This window comes from Chiloscyllium plagiosum, chromosome 42 (genome assembly GCF_004010195.1).
Source record: "Chiloscyllium plagiosum isolate BGI_BamShark_2017 chromosome 42, ASM401019v2, whole genome shotgun sequence".
In the NCBI taxonomy this organism is placed as follows: Eukaryota; Metazoa; Chordata; class Chondrichthyes; order Orectolobiformes; family Hemiscylliidae; genus Chiloscyllium; species Chiloscyllium plagiosum.
Window position 1 is genome coordinate 12,394,159 of NC_057751.1, and position 21,493 is coordinate 12,415,651.

The 21,493-nt window shown below is 40.0% G+C and overlaps 1 long non-coding RNA gene across 2 annotated transcripts in view; it reads left to right on the top strand.

Annotated features, from left to right (window-relative positions):
- The window catches only part of LOC122543135, a 104,902-nt gene extending 90,463 nt beyond the window's left edge, over positions 1 to 14,439 (top strand). The window contains exons 5-7 of one of the 2 annotated variants that reach the window (XR_006309928.1): positions 379 to 504; positions 7,844 to 7,891; positions 13,987 to 14,439. This is a non-coding gene — a long non-coding RNA (uncharacterized LOC122543135). Of the gene's footprint in view, positions 1 to 378; positions 505 to 7,843; positions 7,892 to 7,993; positions 8,558 to 13,986 lie in introns of those variants that run through there. The other variant, XR_006309930.1, reaches the window with a different exon arrangement.
- Positions 14,440 to 21,493: the final 7,054 nt, after the last annotated feature.

A 21,493-nucleotide genomic window follows, 5' to 3' on the forward strand; every position in this document is an offset into this window, starting at 1 on the left:
GTCAATGCTAACCCCAATGATGTTGACAGTGGCCGATTCAGTGATGGTAGCAACACTAAATGCCAAGAGGCCATGGTTAGATTGTGTCTTATTGGAGTCGGTCATTGACTGGCATTTGTGTGGCATGAATATTATTTGCAACTTGTCAGCCCAAACATAGATATTGTTCGCAACTTCTTACATTTGAACATGCGCTGCTTCCCTGTCTGAGGAGTTGCTAATGGTGCTGAACATTGTGCAATCAGGGACTTTTTATCTTTGATACTTGAACATATAATCAAATTGTAACATTCCAGACTTTGTAATCTTTTTATGGGATCACAAAACTAGCTTGATAAAGTAAATAGTTTGGTTCTTTTTACTTCTTCTTCTTTGCAGATAATTCAGCGCTGTGTTCCGTGTCTCCAACATCTAGTATTGACAACCCTGTGGGATGGGTGTGGCGTCTCAGGAACTGAAGGCCCAGCTCCAGGACATTGCTGTGTCTAACCGTGGAGGAAAGTTGTAAGGAACAAAAATAGTTTTTTTTGTCTTTTTCTTTGAACGTTTCTATTTGCCACATGTTAAAAATAATCAAAATGGGGGTGCAGGTTGAATAAAAGGATAAGGATGTTCGGTGGACATTCTAGCAACATTCAGTTGGGTCACACAGAAACAAAGGAGCTAAAGTAGCCCATTCAGCCTCCCTGAATTTGCTTCACCATTAGTGACCTTAGGTAATCACTTAGCACAACACCATTTTCCTGCAGCATTCACATATCCCTTGATGTCTTTGGGAACGACACATCTATTACAGTCATAGAGATGTACAGCATGGAAACAGATCCTTCGGTCCAATTCGTCCGTGCTGACCAGATATCCTAAATTAAGCTAATCCCATTTGCCCATTTCCCTCTAAACCCTTCCTATTCATATACCTATCCAGGTGCCTTTTACATGTTGTAGTTGTACCAGCCTCCACCACTTCCTCTGGCAGCTCATTCCAAACATGTACCATCCTCTGCGTGAAAAAGTTGCCATTTTAAATCTTGCCCCTCTCACCATAAACGTATGCCATCTAGATCTGGACTCCCCCACCCCAGGGAAAAGACCTTATCTATTTACCCTATCCGTGCCCCTCATGATTTTATAAACCTCTTAAAAGTCACCCTCAGCCTCCGACACTCCAGGGAAAACAGTCCTATCCTATTCAGCCTTTCCCTATTGCTCAAACCCTCCAATCCTGGCAACATTGGTGTAAATCTTTTCTGAACTCTTTCAATGTTTCACAATATCCTTCCAATAGGAGGGAGACCAGATTGTACGCAGTATTCTAACAGTGGCCTGACCAATGACTGCAGATGCTGGAAACCAGAGTCTAGATTAGAGTGGTGCTGGAAAAGCACAGCAGTTCAGGCAGCTCCTCGGATGCTGCCTGAACTGCTGTGCTTTTCCAGCATCACTCTAATCCTAACCAATGTCCTATACAGCCACAACATGACCTCCCACTCCTATACTCAATACTCAATGTTTGAATTTACACAACACTCTGGGATAGAGAATTTCAAAGATTCACTATCCTCTGAGTGAAGAAATCCCTCATCAGCACACTCATAAATAACTTGTCTTTTAATCTGAGACTCTGTCTTCTGGTTCTTGAGCCTGTATCCAAGAAAAACATCTTTTCTGTTTCTACTCGATTGATCTTTTCCAAGCTGTCATACATTTCTGTGAGATTGCCTCTCGTTCTTCAAAACTCCAGATAATTCAAACCCAGTTGATTCAACCTCTCCTCAAAGGACAGTTTCACACTCCTTGAGATCAGTTTGATGGATCTCCGCTGTGCTGCCTCTAGCAAGTATATCCTTCCTTAGTCAATGGGACTAGAAATCCAAGTGCAGTCTCTACAGTGTTATATAAAACAAGATTAAATTAAAACAAGATTTCTTTGCTCCTGTGCTGAAATCCTCTTGTAATAAAAGTTTGCCTTCCGAATTTCTTGTTGTAACTGCATGACAGTTCTCAATGGCTCATGAACAAGGAAACCTAAATTCATCAACAGCTTCCAGCTTCTCACTATTTCAGGTATGCTCTGCACCTTCATTCCTCCTATCAAAGTGGATTCCAAAACAATTGCTGACATTGTATTCCATGTTCCATTTCCCCCAACCCCATATGCTTAAATTGTGTTGCTTTCCAATTGGTGTCAGAGTGCAGTGCATTGCAAGGATTGAAGTGTTGGTCAATGGATGACTAGAGCTTGAGGCAACACATGGGATGAAGCCTCCAGGCACAGATTTAATCATAATTGGCAACCTGAACATCATCTCTTCCTGAAAAGAAGGATGCGCAATGTTCTATAAAACCAATGAACCACATTTCTAAGCGAGTAATTGTTGTATTTTAAGAAGTGCAGCAGCCATTTAGTACACAGTAAATTCCCACAAACAGTGCAGAAGAAAGAAACTGTATTTTCTAAGAGTGTTGGCTGAGGAAGAAACATTTGCCAGTGCACCAGACACAGCTTCCTAGCTCTTCTTTGAAATAATACTTGGGATCTCTTGCATGTACTGGAGTAGGTTGATGGGGATCTCAGTTTCAGATCTGAATAGAAAAGCTGTATTTTTGTCAGTGCAGTGTTCCCTGGGGACTGCAGTGGTGTTTCTCAGTCTAAGCAGTGCGAACCTATAATCTTCTCATTCAGCAATAAGCAACTAGTGTTCTTGATTACTTTCCAAATATCATTGTAGCCTTTTTCTTTCACCTGCTTTCTGACCTTGCCTTATGATTCCTGCTGTATTTCCATTTGTTTCTTGTACTCGATTTGAAATGCAGTTGATGCATTTATATCAGTCAACATGGCAGCTCATTGTATACAACAAAGTCCCGGATGCAGAAAATGAGATGATTAATCAGTTCTTATTTGTGCTATTTAAAGTATTTTATTGCCACTTGGAGGAACCTCTCTTCAAATAGTCTCACAGGGTCTTCTGTGTCCTTAAACTGTGAATTGCAGTTTTATTTTAATGTGTCAGCTTAAAGCCTTGGCATGTAACCATAAAATGTCAGTGTTGTTTAGATTGTAAACATGAGAATATCAAGATAGGAAATGGATTTTCTTGACCTAGTACAATGTATTTATGTCTGTTTCCATGTTAACACATTATTCAGATGTTCTAATTCACCATGTGACTCACGTTACAGTAAATTCACTTTTATTCTGGATGGCACTGCTGTTATGGTTCCAGCTACTGGTGCCACTGGACAAATCTGATCCCAGAATTAATCTTGGCTTGACAAGATCTTGACATGAACAAAGCATAACATTAAAACACCACAACAGTATCTCAGGGAAAATGTCATGCAGTCTGTTCTACTGTAATGCAACAGTTCCGTTCCTATGTAATCCCACACTGAGAAAATCACCATTTTAAACCGATGGGACCGGCATCCCATTATAGCCAGTACAGGTAAAGAAAGTTTGTGTTCTACAAATAATGGTCTCAATTCTTCAACTGCATTATCGCCAATCCAAATTGAAGAAATGTGTGTTATAACAAAACCGACTGTACAATTGTAAAAGTTGCAAAGATTTCTAAATCTCCATCGATTCAACATTAGACATGTAGGGGCAGGTTGAATTTTGCTGTGGAAATGTAACAAACTCACTGAAGGACTTTTGACTCCTTGATAACAGAGCCCAAGACAAAGTCTAATATTCAGAAATGATAGCTAATTGCAAGAAACCTCATTTTAAGTAGGATACAGGGCAGATGTATCCATTATTTCAGGGCATTGCCACAGTTGAGATCAACAATGATGCAACCAACCTTCATTTGACTTGGGTGCAAGAGATATTAACCTCAACGTTAAAGGGTAGGTACTTACACACCATAAATCATTACAATAGAAGAGAGAAAATAGCAACCATGTAAGTCATCCTAACCATTACTCTGGGTGGAGATGTTTGTGTCACTTTGAACTTTCTTCATTTACCAAATTTAGTAGGAATTGAACTTGACTCAGTGTGCTGTGAATTAACATTCATTCTAGAACTTCTACCCCAAAGATTGCAGAAAGGTAGTGCAGATCTTACATTTCTGTCAAACCTGAGACTAAAGAAGGCAGGAAGAAAAAGGCACCAAAACTGGATGGTAAGCAGCCACAAGAGGGCATTCTAGCCTTTAGATTTGCTCTCTCAGAACAAGATGGCACAGATTAAACGACCACTCGTGTTGTTTATGATGTAGAAGCAGTGGTTCTGGATCTTCTACCAATTTTGGATTCAAGCACCTCAGTTCATGAAGTGTCCACTATCTCTTTTTTATTCATTCCTGGAATGCAGGCATCACTGACTTGGCTGTCATTTACGGTGAATGCCAAATTGCTCTTGAGAAGGTTGGTTGTGAGCTGCCTTTCTGAACCCCTGCAGTCCATGTGTTGTACGTAGACCCACAGTGCTGTTAGGAAGCGAGTTGATATGCAAGTGGTCTTGAATTGTAGCTTTACCAGGTAGACACTTCATCTGTAGGTATGTTCAGCGATGCTCCTAGTATGCTCGCCTGCACTCATCATTAAATAGGATTCATGTCGCATTTTGTTGATAAAGATGGAGTGAGGTTTATGCTATGCCAAGAGGTTGCAGATTGTGTTGGAGTATGATTCTGCTGCTGATAATATCCTACAGCACTTCATGAATGCCCAGTCTTGAGATGTTACATCTGTTTGAAATCTGTCCCATTCAGCAAGATGGCAGTTCCACAGAGCGCAATGGAAGGGATAAATATCCTGCATTTTGTTGAAGATGGTAACAAAAAGGTAAACTTCCAAGGTAGTCATGATTTGGAGTTGCCAATGTTGGACTGATGTACAAAGTAAAAAAATCACACAACACCAGTTTATGGTTCAACAGGTTTATTTGGAAGCACAAGCTTTTTGAGCTTGTGATGAAGGAGCAGCACTCTGAAAACTAGCGCTTCCAAATAAACTTGTTGGACTATAACCTGGTCTGATGTGATTTTTAACTTTGTAAACTTCCAATGAACCCATCAGAGGGGATCAGGAATCACGGAGCTATTGACAATTCGATGAATACTGAACTCACTGTATTAAGGATGGCAATCTGACAGAGAAACAATATTCCCTGATATTCTGAAGTTCCAGCTGCTGTCAACAGTTATTGGCAATGACCAGACCCTTCAAAAGGTTCCAGAAACCTCAAACTGGCAGTGTTGCAGGTGAACTGCACTGAACAGACAAAAAGTATAAGAGTGCAAACATTTCAGGGGATAATAAGCTGAGAAGGAGTTTATTGTCCTTCAATCAAGCATCATACCTTGGCAAAGCTTCAGAACTTTTCTGTAAACAGCAGTGTCCCCGCTATCAGAGAGGTCTAGGATGATGCAATTACACAAGTTCTTCTGTTATGCATGCTGGAAATCTCAAGGCTTGGTTGCAGATTTATGAGCATTGAAACTTCAGATAAGGTGGATAGTACCACAGCTCAATTGCATGCGACACCTCCTGACAAAAATGCACAGCATTGGGATGAGCATGATACACTCCCAGAAAGATTTCAAACTGAAGACCAGGCCCACTCAATCTCTTCACATTGGAGAACTGTCTCATTCCGGAAATCCATTTAGGGAACTTCTGCAGGCTCCCAAACTGTACCAAGTTGACAGTTACTTCATAACACTCATCCACTTTTTCCTGAACAAATATTATTTGTTTACTCAGTAAGGTTGCTGCAACATAGATTTTCGACCAAGTTGACTTGTTGCTGTTGTCTATTGTGATTGTGTCTATTTGCACAGCATGATCTTCCTGTGGACTTCCAGTTGTTCATTTATACAATCTTGGAATAGTAAAATGAATAATAGGTCCAAGCTTTGAAAATTTTGTAGCACGTTAAGTGGTCACGTGTGCCTGTTTAATTATGAAGTTGCAGTAGTGACTGTAATCAATCTAAGTCCTGGATTGCTTTTGGCAGATGGAAGTATTACCATAATAATTACTCATTAGTGTTCAGGCAGTCATTGGGAATCAGTTAAGACATAACTTTTAGTGTGTGACATTTCAAAAACTTAGAACTGTTCGGGTGTTGATCTGAAGAAATGTAATGATTTAATGATTTATTGGATAACAAGAATGCATTTAAAAGCTTGTCAACACTCCAGGCAGAAGAGTTATATCATTCAGACAGGATTCCACATAGGTATCTGAGGGAGGAAAGGTTAGAAATAGTGGAGGCTATGTCTTTAATATTCATATACATTAAAAATATTCATTTTTAGAGTTTAGATTCCCAACTAATGGACTATGGGGTTTGGTGACTTCTATGAAGGGTTTACGAATAATTTAGTTACTCAGTCTTTGTGGTGCCATTACAAAATTCACTCTATGCAAGGGAGCAGGGAACCCTGGTACGTTAATTCAAAATGATTTGTATTGTATTAGGTTTAATACCAAGGATCCAAAAATTAGGAAACCCAGGGATTCATATCTTTCCCCTGTGACAAAATTATTGCTGCAACCTGAAGTGTGGCTTTGAGAAACATAATTGGCTTCCCCCAAGTGCAGAGTGTTATAGAGTATACGTATATTTCATTGAGAACATCATGTCATAATGCAGCTGACCTCAGTAATAGAAAAGGCTTCCATTTCATCAATGTGCAAGACATTGGGACTACATCTTAGAGTTCTGAGCCAGGTACTGTAAGAACTGCCATAATGTCTGGGTCCTTGAGAGCTTTAATTTTCTAAGGTCATTTCAATGACCAGGTGCCTTACAAGTTTCATAACTGGGTGATAATTGCAGCCCTCTGTGACATTGGCTAATGGCTCCTTTAGAGTCGAAAAGTATGGCGTGGGAAAAGCACAGCAGGTCAGGCAGCATCCAATTTCAGAGATAGGTCCTTCTCCAGGAATGACTCCATTATTCAACTCCCTGACTGTGGAGCCCAGATATAACAACAGGGTTATCACGGAGCAGTCGGGAGGTGGTTCTGATCTTGTATCTGTCATGTTTGATGAAAAGGGTGGCCTTAAAGTACATTCTGGACATAATCTTTGCATGTTGTGCTCTACGCAACTTGAACAGGCAAAGAGGGATGTGATGGAAGAGCTTAGAGAGAAGCAGCAGTCTTCCGAAACTTCGAGCTGAAGACATGGAGCAGTAATAAACACCATCTTCTGCATGATCGAGTGCTGCAGTGTCAAGTACAACAAACCAGACAGTGCTAAATTGACAGCTGGTCTCAGTTGATGAGATGGATGCAATAGACACTCATAGGTTGTGGTGACAATTTCCAAGACTACCAATTTGCTTGGCACATGTCTTTTCAGAACAAATGTTGGTTGTGCCAGCAACACCCACGTTCCAGGAAAGAAGAAATTTTTTAAAAAGTCTATCAGCAGTGGTAGGAAGATATTTGGGGGCAAGAATGTAGGGAAAAAAGTTATTGGATACTTGTTAAAAATGTAGATATGTTGAAAGCAAATTGTGTTGAACTGAGTTGATTTGAGTTTGTAAAGTAATGGTAAACTTTTAAGGTATAGTTCTTTGATATTGACCTTCAAGCAGCGTTTGCTAAAATACCAAAAAAATAGACTTCAGAGCGGTGTTTACATGATCGATGCAATGGCTTGAGTTATTAAGACCACTGCTGTTTTTGATATATATTCATGATGTTGACTCGTGTGTAGTTTCCAGATCATGCAAAACTCACATAAGTGATAGAGAGAGAGAGAGAGAGCGAGAGAGAAAGAGACAATGTATTTCAAATCTGTTTGTCAATTATTGATGTTATGAAATTGTGATTTCACTGTAGCTGCTCATGATTGTGAATTTGATGTTTTTTAGGAAATATTGATTATCTCAGATTGGCATGACCTCTGTCTCAGTGTTCAGGTAAGAGATTGTGTGTGTGTGTATGCCATGTCCTGTTACAGCACTGCATCCCCAAGTTTGCCAGCTCTATTTGGTAACCTGTAGTCTGTCCATTTTAATTAGCACATCCAAACCTTTGCCTCTAACATGTGATCTTCACCAAGCATAGACAAGTACTCAGACTATCATGAGCAACCCAAGCCTCCAGCCTTTCACTGACAAGATTGTTGAGCTTTTATTGATAAATGTGCAACTGAACCTGACACTGATAAGATAAGGAGTCAGTCACTAAATACCATAACAGCGAGTAATGATGAAAAAGTAGCTATTTGCTATTCAATGTGACATCTAGCTTTCCGGTTCCTCCCAGTGATTACCTTCAGCATTTTAATGGACATGTTGTCATGTCATGTTCTGGATAGCAGTGTGAATTATTCTTCCCAAAATTATAAAATGGTGAAAAGATTGGAGGATGAGGAAGACAATCAGTTATCACATTACAATTGTTAAAGATAATCAATTATTTCTAAAATTGAACTGTGAAAATGTAACATGTGAACTTTGCTTAGAATTAAAACAGCTAAACTGTGATTAAATTTTACTATGTGAAACACTACTCACTTAAACTACTCAGTGAAAAGTGAGTTACTGACAGTCATTAATCAACATATTTGTTGTTTTATTGAAACATGCAAAAAAGGTTGTTTTTAATAATACTTCGTGCAATTGTTTGGTCAAAATAATAAATTTTCCAACATCACTGTCATTTTCAAGGCTTTCATTTGGCATCTACCTAGCAAAATTACAAAGTTTTACTACTTGGGTATGCATACATTTGTCCCAAAAGAATCAGATATGTGCTTGCAAAGGGAGGTTGAAATTTGTGTCTCTCAGCAGGCAACTCATAGTCATCAGTTGTTAAGTTTCAGTTTGAGACTAATTGATTGATTTTCATTGTTTAAAGATATTGTGGAATATGTGGCAAAGGTGGGCGTCTAGAATTTAGTTGGCGTGATCTGATGCAATGGCACAACATGCTTAAATGGCTGAATGACCTCCTACTGTTTCCACTTGCCTGTCCATTTTCCTGCTGATTGGCCAATAGCTTCCCCATTAAGATTGTTGTCATCCACGTTTGCAACATCATTGTGCCCATTGCAATTGAAACCTGGTAACTGAGCTGAATTACCTGCATTTAACTTGTGATTTTCAATTTAAGGATAGGGCTCAGCATCTCTCTGGGACGCATAAAATTGTTGTGCTACTAATCAGCAGAGCTGAACCATCTTGTGTTGTATTCTCTTCCAAGTTAAGCTCAATCATGAGTTAGGTAATTTGATCTTGGCTGGCACGTGGACTGAGATGGGTGAGAGAAGATGGGGAGGCGCAGAAGCTGAAGCCAGTTTAAATATTCAGTGATCTTGTCACTTTGCATTAAAAGTGATCCAACTAAACATGATTGCAAAGGTCTGCAGGCCAAATGTGTCTAATGATTGTACCGTTTTTGCATTAAATCATTAGCAAATGGTTTGTGGCAGCAATTAGACAATCACTTACTGTTGTTAAGAATGTATCTTTGTAGCAAGTATAGAGGATCCCTGAGACACCACATTCTTCCAGGGAATTTCACTGTTTCTTTTGAACATGGCACAAGGTTAAGGCTGTTAACAATTATCTTGTTGAAATGGGTGGCTTTAGACAGCTTTTCAACCCTTACTTAATGAACCCTGAGAAAATATCAGAATTTTAGTAAGGAGTTACTGTTTCTGATAGGCACTGTCATGGTACACCATCACTCTCACCCAAGTGACCTTGTAGAAATGGAGTTTTGGCCATCTGGTCTAGTGGTGACAAAGGTATTGATTTTCTGCTCGGGTCCAAGAAAACAAAGTCCACACTAATTTAATTTTATTAGTTCAACATCTAAGTACTTGGCTGCTGAATATGTGTTACCCTCTTGAATTTCCTTTTGTTTTTCCTGCTAAATATTTGCATTAATGGAAGGACTTTGATGGGGTGCTTTCAATTTATCATTTGAGACTTTAGGCAGTGCAGCATTTTTTTTCATATTGGTATGAAATTACAAAATATTATTAAGTTCTTGCTGCTCCAATTGTTAAAACATTTGTTCGTTGAAGCCAGTGCTACACAATTGAGGGAATCTGTGATCCTGTATTGAGCCTTTGTGGAAGCTACTGGGATGGAAGCAGGAAATATTAATTTGGCTGTGATGCCCACTGGATTAGCAGGGAAGTATCAGCTAGGTTTTATCCACTTCTTCAAGATGTTGTGATGTAATATGCAGAATTGAATTGTTTAATGCAGCTCTGTGTGGAGATTGAAATCACACTCGAGAGATGCCAATGATGCGCTTGTGAAAAGATGCAACAAGTATTTCTGGATCACTGGCTGCCTCTTATCTGGATTCTGATGGTGAACTCCAAGAGGCAGTGTGCTGTGGCAGGCACATTTTAAGATCCAGGATAGGATATTTCTCTGGATCCTGGATGTTCAATTTGAGGTGATCAACTCACTGTTGCTCCAAGAGAGGAGTTGGTCTTTGCATTTGATTTCCTGACAGCAAGTGGAAACTCTCACCTTTCAAAACAGTTCAAAATCAAAAAAGGTATTATTTTCATATTGGGACAATTTGTCCTCTAAACTGTCGAAAAGCCTCAAGTTCTCACCTTCTCTCATAACAGATTAGAGATGATTTCTCATTAAAGTTTATAACTTAGGTGTACAGTCATTCTTTTTCATAAATTGCCTGATAGTTCCTTTCTGGTTCTTTTACTGAGCTCTGGATATCCCTAATCAATTTCAAATGCTTTAGTTTTTCATGACTTTTCTTCCACTATTGGAACATCATTCCTGTATAGGGCGGCACGGTGGCACAGTGGTTAGCACTGCTGCCTCACAGCGCCAGACACCCGGGTTCAATTCCTGCCTCAGGCGACTAACTGTGTGGAGTTTGCACGTTCTCCCCGTGTCTGCGTGGGTTTCCTCCGGGTGCTCCGGTTTCCTCTCACAGTCCAAAGATGTGCAGGTCAGGTGAATTGGCCATGCTAAATTGCCCGTAGTGTTAGGTAAGGGGTAAATGTAGGGGTATGGATGGGTTGCGCTTCGGCGGGGCGGTGTGGACTTGTTGGGCTGAAGGGCCTGTTTCCACACTGTAAGTAATCTAATCTAATCATTACCTCCGAGTTCCAAGCCACACAACATCTGACTTGGAATTCTGTTCTGATGTTTCATTGTCGCCATAATAAAATCCTGGAACTCACCACCTCACCGGACTATTCACCAGCTTCCCTGCACAGACTGCAGCAGTTCAAGGAGGGATTCAGCATCATCTTCAAGAGTAGTTGGGGATCGACAGCCGCTGCTAGTTTTTGCAGCAATGCCCACATCATATTGGAGGATAAAAAAAAAGTTTTTACAAATTGTTTAATTTTGTTTTCCTGCACTCATTTGTTGTCTCTTTGGGCTTTTGATGCAAGCAGAAGGGTGTAATGCAGTGCTACTGCCAGTAAAAACTTAATGTTAACCATATAAAGCTCAAGTTGGAAAATAAAGTATTCGGGGTATATTTTGAAGGGTTAGTTTTGTGTGGAGTTCATGGAGATGCAGAACAGGAAGTCAATAAGAAGACATGCAGAGTATTCAATTCTGACAGTGATGAGACACTACACATAGCTTAAGCTGAAAGATTTAACATAGCAACCTTTCCTTATTGTGCTTCTTTAGCGGCTGCCTCAAACTTTAGCACAATGGTTAGCACCACGTCCTGGACTTTGGTTTGTGTAAATCTACACACACGATCAAGGGCAATTCTCTGTACTTGAAGTGCACAAGCTTTGGACAGACCAAAATGTGTCATTCACCGAGTTGATTGTCCTCAAGGTGCATCCATGGGTAAAGTTTGAAGAGCACGGAGCCCTGTGTAAGGGAGCCACTCAAGATGAACTTCAACGTGCAATCCTGGTCTCCTTTCTATCGGAGAGATGTTGTGAAACTTGAAAGGGTTCAGAAAAAATTTAAAAGGATGTTGCCAGGGTTGGAGGATTTGAGCTACAGGGAGAGGCTGAACAGGCTGGGGCTGTTTTCCCTGGAGTGTCAGAGACTGAGGGGTGACCTTATAGAGGTTTACAAAATTATGAGGGGCATGGATAGGGTAAATAGGCAAAGTCTTTTCCCTGGATTCGGAGAGTTCAGAACTAGAGGGCATAGGTTTAGAGTGAGAGGGGAAAGATATAAAAGAGACCTAAGGGGCAACTTTCTCACACAGAGGGTGGTACGCATATGGAATGAGCTGCCAGAGGAAGTGGTGGAGGCTGGTACAATTGCAGCATTTCAGAGGCATTTGGATGTGTATATGAATAGGAAGGGTTTGGAGGGATATGGGCCAGGTGCTGGCAGGTGGGACTAGATTGGTTTGGGATATCTGGTCGGCATGGACAGGTTGGACCGAAGGGTCTGTTTCCACGCTGTACATCTCTATGACTCTATGACATTAAAATCAAGTCACGGTCTTGTTTGCTGTTTCCATTTTGATTCAGTTGTGCAACTCTCCACAAGAACTCACACCATCCAATGCCACAACAGAAATTTGAGGCACACAATCTAGGATGACACTTCAGTATAGTTTCTGACAGAATGCAGCACTGAAGGCAATGCTGTCATTTAACCACCAAACTGAAGCCAGAAAAGAGCCCATTGCACCTTTCTGAAGAACAGCAAGGGAGTTGAAATGACTCCACAGAGGCAAGTATCCCATCACCAAGTCACTCTTAATTTACACGTATAAACCCCTTGACACTGATCCAACACCCTTAGAGCCAGATCTCAGAATGAACAGAACCTCTGATGCTCCTGTTTATTTTTTTTTAATTTAACCCCCACACTACCACCTAAGTGCGGTAGACGCTCCTGTTTATATCTGACAGCCACAGGTCCACGATTGGACCAGGTTAACAACCCTCATCATGGAACTCAGATTCTGTGAGGTCTACCTGGCTGACCTCAGTGCCATCACTACAAGAGTACTGCTGACCATGAATCCTTAAAGAATAAATTTGCTCACTGACTACATTGTGGCTGCCTGGCTAATACTGGAGCTAACACCACAATTTATTTGACTCTGACTATATACTTTTTTTAACCTACCACAGAGACCAGCAACATATCCTTCTCCTAATGTTCAGATTTAAATCTGCTTTGCATCAAGTTTAATCAGCTTTCGGTGTAATTGTAGTAAGTTCAGTTGCACTGGAAAAGTTCCTCTTAGTAGGTGAAAATTATTTTTCTCAGTTCATGAGATTATTAGTGTGTTTGCCTAGATACAAAAACAAATTTGAATGTGACCAATCAATTTAAATTATACCCCCAAAAAAACCAAACTCAATCATGTTTGAATTTAGTATGTTAACAATATTAAAAGCCAGTGACACAATCTGATGCTTTGAGTTATAAGGCCGGGAGAACTTGGACAGTTGAGCGAGAACTGCCAAGTCACCAGCATATACAGACTGCTCTCTTCAAGGTACCTTTATCAGTCAATGACCTGTGAAACAGAAATCCCTTCAAAGAAGGAAATCAACAGAGGAGGATGCAAAGGGGAGATTTGACTGGTGCTAGATATTGAGATCTGAATTTTTGGTGAATCTTTAATTGGGGGTTTTATTGGACTAGTATTATAGAAGGGAAAGTAAAAGATAGGTTAGAGGAATGAGTTGTAAATAGTTGTTAGTTAATTATTCTCTGTTATACTTTAAGAAATAAAGTTGCTAATTTTGACTTTAAGTAGTTCTTGGCCTCTCAAATTTTCACAGATTACCTTATGGGGTAAATCATTTCTATGTTGCTGGTTTAAATTAGTGGAGGTGGATTAAACCTGTGTCCTGACAATTGTGATTTATGTTTTTCAACAAGACTCTCTGTGGATGCCATGAGCATTGGCACAACCCATTTTGAAATCTGTAAAAGTCTTAGAGATGGTACAATAATTTTTTTTCTAAAATTGATGTTTAAATACTTGTGAATTATATTTGTCTCTGTGGTTTCTTCATGTATCTTTTATCTCTCTAATTATGGTTTTAATCAACAAATGCAATTGCTAGTTTCAGCTGTGTATTCTGACAACGAAGTGCCCTCAGGATGAACAGGACAGAACAATGGATAATCTTTTCTGTGTCTTGTGAAAATCATCACTGTGGAAGAGTAATTCTTAATGCAGGAGCACACTATTCACCATTCCAAACATAATTGACAATAATTGTTTACATCTTAAAGATTTATTGACTGAAGAAAATCATCCTGTTCTTTTGTACATGATTGGTAAAACTGTGTCTTCTCCATGACACACATGATTTATGTTTATGGTGATGGTTCTGCAGGGCTTCCTGTGAACTTTTAATTATTACAGTGAGTCATAGTACACTGAAGCACAATTTCTGCTTTAATATTTAAGTATGTTTTGATTTCACAATGTGTTCTCAATCCGTGAGTTGTAACACTCAAGGAACTAGATCAGTTCTATGGTCTCAAATTAAACTTGATACGTTGTATTTCAATCACCTTTGTTCAGCTGCCTCACTATTCACAGCATGTGTGTATTGTCCATCCTGAATTGGTCTTGAGAAACTGGCCACTTTCCCGAATGCAATTAAATGACTTGAAAAGCCACTTTAGAGTCAACCACACTGCTGTGGGTCTGGAGACACAAATAGGCTAGATGTGACCTTGCATTAGACCAGAAGAAACAGGAGCAGGAGTAGGCCATTCAGCCCCTTAAACTTGCTCTGCCCTACAGTAGGCTGATGGCTGATCCGAACCTCCTCACATCCATTTTCCTGCCCTTTCCACTTACCTCTTGATTCCCCAGCTGATCAAGAATCTATCTAGCTTTGTCTTAAATATACATAAGGACTCTTTCCCCCTCAGCTCTTTGTAGCAAGGAGTTCCAGAAATTCTCAAAGTTCTGAGTGAACAAATTCTTTCTCATCTCAGTTATGAATTTTCACCCCTTTATTTTGAGCCTATGCCCTGTGATTTGAGAGTCTTCAGTGATGGGAAATCTTCGCATTTACCCTGTCAAACCCCTCAAGAGTTCACAATGTTTCAATGATATCACCTCTCATTCTTCCAAATTCCAGTGAATATCCTGAACAAGTATGACAGATTTCCTTGCCTGAAGCGACATTAGTAAACCAGTTAGATTTTATTACAGTTTGGTAGTTTCCTGATCACCCCAACTGAAATTAGCCTATTTTGGCAGATTTTATGCTGGACTAATGCCATTTACAAGTTCGCTAATGACACCACCATAGTCGGTCGAATCTCAGATGCCAACGAAACAGACGACAAATGGGAGGTGGAAGACCTGGAAAAATGGTGCACTGAGATCAATCTAGCTCTCAATGCCAGAAAAACTGAGAAACTCTACTTTTGGCAGGATGTTACCCATGTCCCCCTACACATCAACAGCACAGGTGGAACGAGTGGAGAGTGTCAAGCTCCTGGGAGTGGTCATCCACAATAAGCTTTCTTGGACTCTTCATGTGGATGCACTGGTTACAAAGGCCCAACAACATCTCATCTTCCTCAGGCAGCTAAGAAAATTTGGCATGACGGCAAATACCCTTGCCAACTTTTATAGGTGTGCAGTTGAGAGCATTCTGTCTGGATGTATCACTACCTGATATGGCAACTGTACTATTCAAGATCAGAGACAGTTACAAAGAGTGGTGAACTCGGCCCAGACAATCACAAACCTCCCATCTATAGAATCCAGGTCCGCTGTCAAAGAAAAGCAGCCAGCATTCTCAAAGATCCATCCCACCCTGGCAATGCCTTTCCACAACCTTTACCATCAGGGAGAAGGTACAGAAGCCTGAACATGCACACCAGCCAGTTTCATAAGTTTCCACCGTACTATTGTTAGAATACTGAATGGACTCACAAACTCTTAACATTCACCTGTACCTGTGTTTTTGTTTTTGCCGTTGTTTACCTATCATTTATTTATCTATGCTACTTAACTATGTGATCTGCTTGTATTGCTCGCAAGACAAAGCTTTTCACTGTGCCACAGTACACATAGCAATAAATTCAATTCAATTATTTCAGTAGTTGTATGGAGCTTTTTCAGCTGACGAGGTGGGACTTGAACTCAAGGGCAGAGTTATCACAGCTTCTGGCCAACATGTATTGGGTAGAAGGTTGGCATAATATGGTGAGAGCGAACAAAAAGAGAGAAATACTCTGTTAATTTCTCCCCCTTACAATTCATGCTGTTTTTAGGCAGGAAAGTGGATGTAATTTGTTCTTGGGATGTTGATGACACTGTCAAGAAGGATATTTATTGTTCATCCCTGGTGGATCTGAGAAGTTGGTTGTGGACTATCATCTTGAATTTTTTTTATTCATTTGTGAGATATCATCGTCACTGGCTGTCCGGCATTTATTGTCTGTCCCTATTTGCCCTTCAGAAGCTGGTGGTGAGCTGCCTTCTTGAACCGCTACAGTTCACATGCTCTAGGTTGACCTACAATGCCATTTAGGGTTGGGGGGCCAATCCAGAATTTTAAACCAGTGACATCAAAGCAACAGCATTTCTGTGCAATTTGCAGGAGAACTTGAATTATGTCCAATGACTTTGCTAAAATATGTCTTAATTAGTTGAGAACTCTTTTATTTTATCATTGCCAATAAAAAGAAGCATACATTTCTGTTTTGATTGATGTCAAATTAGTGACCACAATTTTTTTTTATTCATTGTAAAGGATAAAATTGTGAATACCTCTTGCACTAAAGTCTTTTTATGTTGGAAAACGGTTTGGAAGATGATTTATTTTTTTTATTTGAAATCTTTAAACCCTTTTGGTCCTGTTCATTTTTCAATGGAGGCATAGAGCAGGCCAATTTTCTCATAAAACAATACTAACGCTACCTCTTAAGAGGATAGTGCTTCAGTATATAGAGTTGATTTACTTCTCAATGTGATGAAGATGCATTAGCAAGCTGAATTTATAACAAGGAGAAACCTCATAACATGCTCCATCCCTACTCGCCTCAGAAATCTTGACTGCAAGTAGAGATCTGAGAAAGAAATTAGGGGAGTTTGAAATGGAACGCTAAGTTGTATGCCAGAAATTTGAGGTACAGTTTGCAAGACAAGTGAAGTAGCACTTGATATTGCAAAAACAAAGAAAAGTGTAACAAATGATGTCCAGAAAAGCAAATGTCAGTATTTTGGCCATTTGATCAGAGGTTAAAAGTTACACACATCCCTTAAACAGCATAAAGTGGAAAGACTGGTCATTTATGAAGAATTAAGAATTGGTTGATGAAGGTCATAAAAGTAGTTGCAGGCAAATTATAGTGAGTGTGTGATGCTGGCACAAGACAGACATATGTGACACACTGTGCCGTAAGTTCTGACAGGAGCAGCTAAAAGCAACAGCAGAAAAGTTTTATAATTACTTTTTAAGCAAGTGTATCCACAGAAGTGATTCAATGTGTGCATATGATTATTCACTCTGTTGTGTGACCCAGCATTTTGACAAGGAAAGAGAAATCCAGAAATTCCCAAATTAGGAACGGAGAAGCTGGAAATTCACAGAATATCCAGCAGCCTCTGAAACTGAACAATGTTTTAAATGGAGATCCAGTTGGAGGGTGTAAAAAACACATCATAAATTTTTGACATTTTCAATATCAAGCTAGTTCGTTCACACATTTATATGCATACATATTTTTGTCAGCTTTGAAGCATTTATCATGTTTGTTTCACAAAGGTGAATCATTAATGTGCCCACATCTGCAGATATTTGTCAGTGTGTGCCGAGAAGCCCTTGTGGACAGTAGTAGTAAGAGACCTGGGCTCAATTCCTGAAGTGAGCAATAACTTCTCTGAGTAGATTGGTTAGGAAAATATCTGAGCCAAATGATACCTGAAAATAACTCTCATTTCTTCTTTGCCCTAATTTGTGGATTTTCTGACCTAGGTCTCTCTTGCGGCTGATAGCATAGCTAAATAAGTACACAGGAGAGACTTGGAACGGCTTGACCACCAATTTTTATTCTTTGATAATAAGAGACTTGATTAGGCTAATGATCTGGCCCATTTCAGGGCCTCACTGTTCCTGCAACTTTGGGCCCATTACTAAGTACAACTTTGGTAACCGTCAAGCTATTTTAAAAAAAAAATACAACTATAAGATTAAATAGTTTGCAATTTTGTTGACTTGAGCAAGTGCAGCATGAAGATACACATCTCATTGTTTAGCTGTGCTTTGTTTCTGTTGACTGTTGATAGAGGATAAATATATTCAATTGTCGAGTTGAATATATTTTATATCCATGTTGAACATTTTATCAAAGTAAAGCTTTCACTGAACTTGTTGGTTTTTCTGTGATTTGCAGCTTGATTCTCCATTCGGACAATCTTGCTCCAGAACAGCACTTTGAGGAATGAGAAATCATGGCCTTAATGATTCTTGTCAATCTTTGTTCAATGAATAACTCTCTTAATAATCTCTAAATCAAAAGACTCAAGTTCCTGTCCAGAATGTTAAGCATCTGATCTGGGGAGATACTCTTGTGCAGTACTGAGGTAGGAAACTGCACTGCTGTCTTTTGCTTGAGACATAAAGCTGAGGCTGAAATTAACTCTTTTAGGTGGATGTTTCCAGTGATACTCTTCAAAGAACGAGCAGGAGGATCCTCCCTGATACCTTTTGGATTTCTCAATCAGTTGCTAAAATGATTACCTGGTCACGATCACAATAATATTGGTGCACAAATGGCCAGGTTGTGATAAAGATGACATCAATCTTTCTTTTTACATTGTTTGTTTCTTATTCATTTTAATTAGGTTCCAGAATCTGGGAGTTTATTACTTTGCAACCAGCACACACTGCAGCGAACCGCAGCCTAAACAGCACAACACAATAGGAAATCAGCCCTTATAGATTATCCCACAGTTTATTACTTCTTTGAAACTCCAACCCAGACATTTTTTTCCTCATTGTTTTACATTAGAAATGAGCAAACCACAGTTACCACAGGGCATAAACTGTTGAATGAAATGTTTTCCAGTGAGCAATTACAACTAAATTTGCAATTTTCAATAGGCTGCTTATACCTTATAATTAGTAAAATGTGACTGACCTATTATCCAGATCCTACACAGAGCAATCTGTGGCAAAAAAAAATTGTTTGGCTCACAGTTATTTCATTAAAAGCAGAAAAATTATTTTCTTTATTTCATTCTTCCCTGAATCCTCCCGTGAATCAGCAAGTCTCCGACAATGGAGTCAGACTACAAGCAGCTCAGTTTGTTGAAACCACCTTTCTATTATCACAATTGTTTTGGGTCAGTGCACAAACCATTGGGGGAGGTTTAATAGGGACAAATGCATGTGTTTGGGAGGAGGTGAGGGTTTTAAAGTCTCGCATGGTGTGTTGCCTGCCCGGTGCCAGGGTGCGAGACATCTCCGACCGGCTTGAAAGGATATTGGAGCGGGAGGGGGAGGATCCAGTTGTTGTGGTCCACGTTGGTACCAAAACATAGGCAAGACTAGGGTGGAGGACCTGTTTGGGCATTACGAAGCACTAGGCAGGAAATTGAAGCACAGGTCCTCAAGGGTCATAATCTCCGGATTACTGCCCGAGCCACGTGCCAATTGGCAAAGGGACAAGAAAATTAGGCAAGTAAACACGTGGCTAAAGGATTGGTGTGGGAAAGAGGGATTCCACTTCATGGGGCATTGGCATCAGTTGTGGAACAGGGGGGATCTGTACCGTTGGGACGGTCTCCACCTGAACCGATCAGGTACCAATGTTCTAGCGAAGAGGATAAATAGGGTGGTCAGTAGGACTTTAAACTTCTGAGTTGGGGGGAAGGGAAAGTGAAAGCAACAGGGAGTATGGAGGTAAATGGCAAGATAAGCAGCAGGATAGCATGTTTCCAGGCGGATTTAAAATTGAGGCAGACTGAGAATGCAGTAAAAAGCAAGGATAACTTAGGACATATGACTTCCAACATCTCTAATGATAAGGAAGTTAGCATTAAGGCACTTTACCTGAATGCTCGTAGCATACATAACAAAGCCGATGAACTAATGACACAGATAATAGTGAATGATTATGATGTAGTAGGCATCACAGAGACTTGGTTACAGGGGGGTCAGGACTGGCAGTTAAACCTCCATGGTTTTTCAACTTATCAAAAAGACAGAGAGGTGGGCAGAGGGGGTGGGGTTGCCTTGATAGTTAAGAACAAAATTAAATCTATGGTATTGAATGACATAGCGTCGGATGATGTGGAGTCTGTGTGGGTGGAATTGAGGAACCACAAAGGCAAAAAAAAACATAATTGGAGTTGTGTATAGACCACCTAACAGTGGTCAGGACCAGGGACGCAACATGTACCGGGAAATAGAGAAGGCATGTCAGAAAGGCAAGGTTACATTGATCATGGGAGACTTCAATATGCAGGTGGACTGGGTAAATAATGTTGCTAGCGGATCTAAAGAAAGGGAATTCATGGAATGCTTACAGGATGGCTTTTTGGAACAGCTTGTCATGGAGCCCACAAGAGAGCAGGCTATTCTGGACCTAGTGCTTTGCAATGAACCAGACTCTATAAAAGATCTTAAAATAAGGGAACCCTTAGGAAGTAGCGACCATAATATGGTAGAGTACAGTCTGGAGTTTGAAAGGGAGAAGGCAAAATCGGATGTAATAGTGTTACAGTTGAATAAAGGTAATTATGAGGGCATGAGAGAGGAACTGACTAAAATAGACTGGAAGCAGAGGCTAACCGGGAAGACAGTAGAGCAAAAATGGCAGGAGTTTATAGGTATAATTGAGGACACTGTACAGAGATTCATTCCCAAGAAAAGAAAGATTAACCGGGGAGGGATTAGACAACCTTGGCTGACAAAGGAAGTCAGGAAATGTATTAAAGAAAAAGAGAGATCCTATAAAATGGCTAAGAACAGTGGGAAATCAGAAGATTGGGAAGGATACAAAAGCAAACAGAGGATAACAAAGAGTGTAATAAGAAAGGAGAGGATCAAATATGAAGGTAGGCTAGCCAGTAATATTAAAAATAATAGTAAAAGTTTCTTTCAGTACATAAGAAACAAACGACAGGCAAAAGTAGACATTGGGCCACTTCAAACTGATGCAGGAAGCCGAGTGATGGGAGATAAGGATATAGCAGGAGAACTTAACAAGTACTTTGCGTCAGTATTCACAGTGGAAGACATGAGTAATATCCCAAAAATTAAAGGGTGTCACGGGGCTGAGTTGAGTATGGCTGCCATTACGAAAGAGATAGTGCTAGAAAAGTTAAAAAGTCTTAAAAGTGATAAATCTCCTGGCCCCGATGGGATACACCCTAGAGTTCTGAGAGAGGTGGCTGAGGAAATAGCAGAGGCATTGGTTGAGATCTTTCAAGAGTCACTGGAGTCAGGAAAGGTCCCAGATGATTGGAAGATGGCTGTTGTAACCCCCTTGTTCAAGAAAGGATCAAGGCAAAAGATGGAAAATTATAGGCCAATCAGCTTAAAATCGGTTGTTGGTAAAATTCTAGAACCCATCATTAAGGATGAGGTT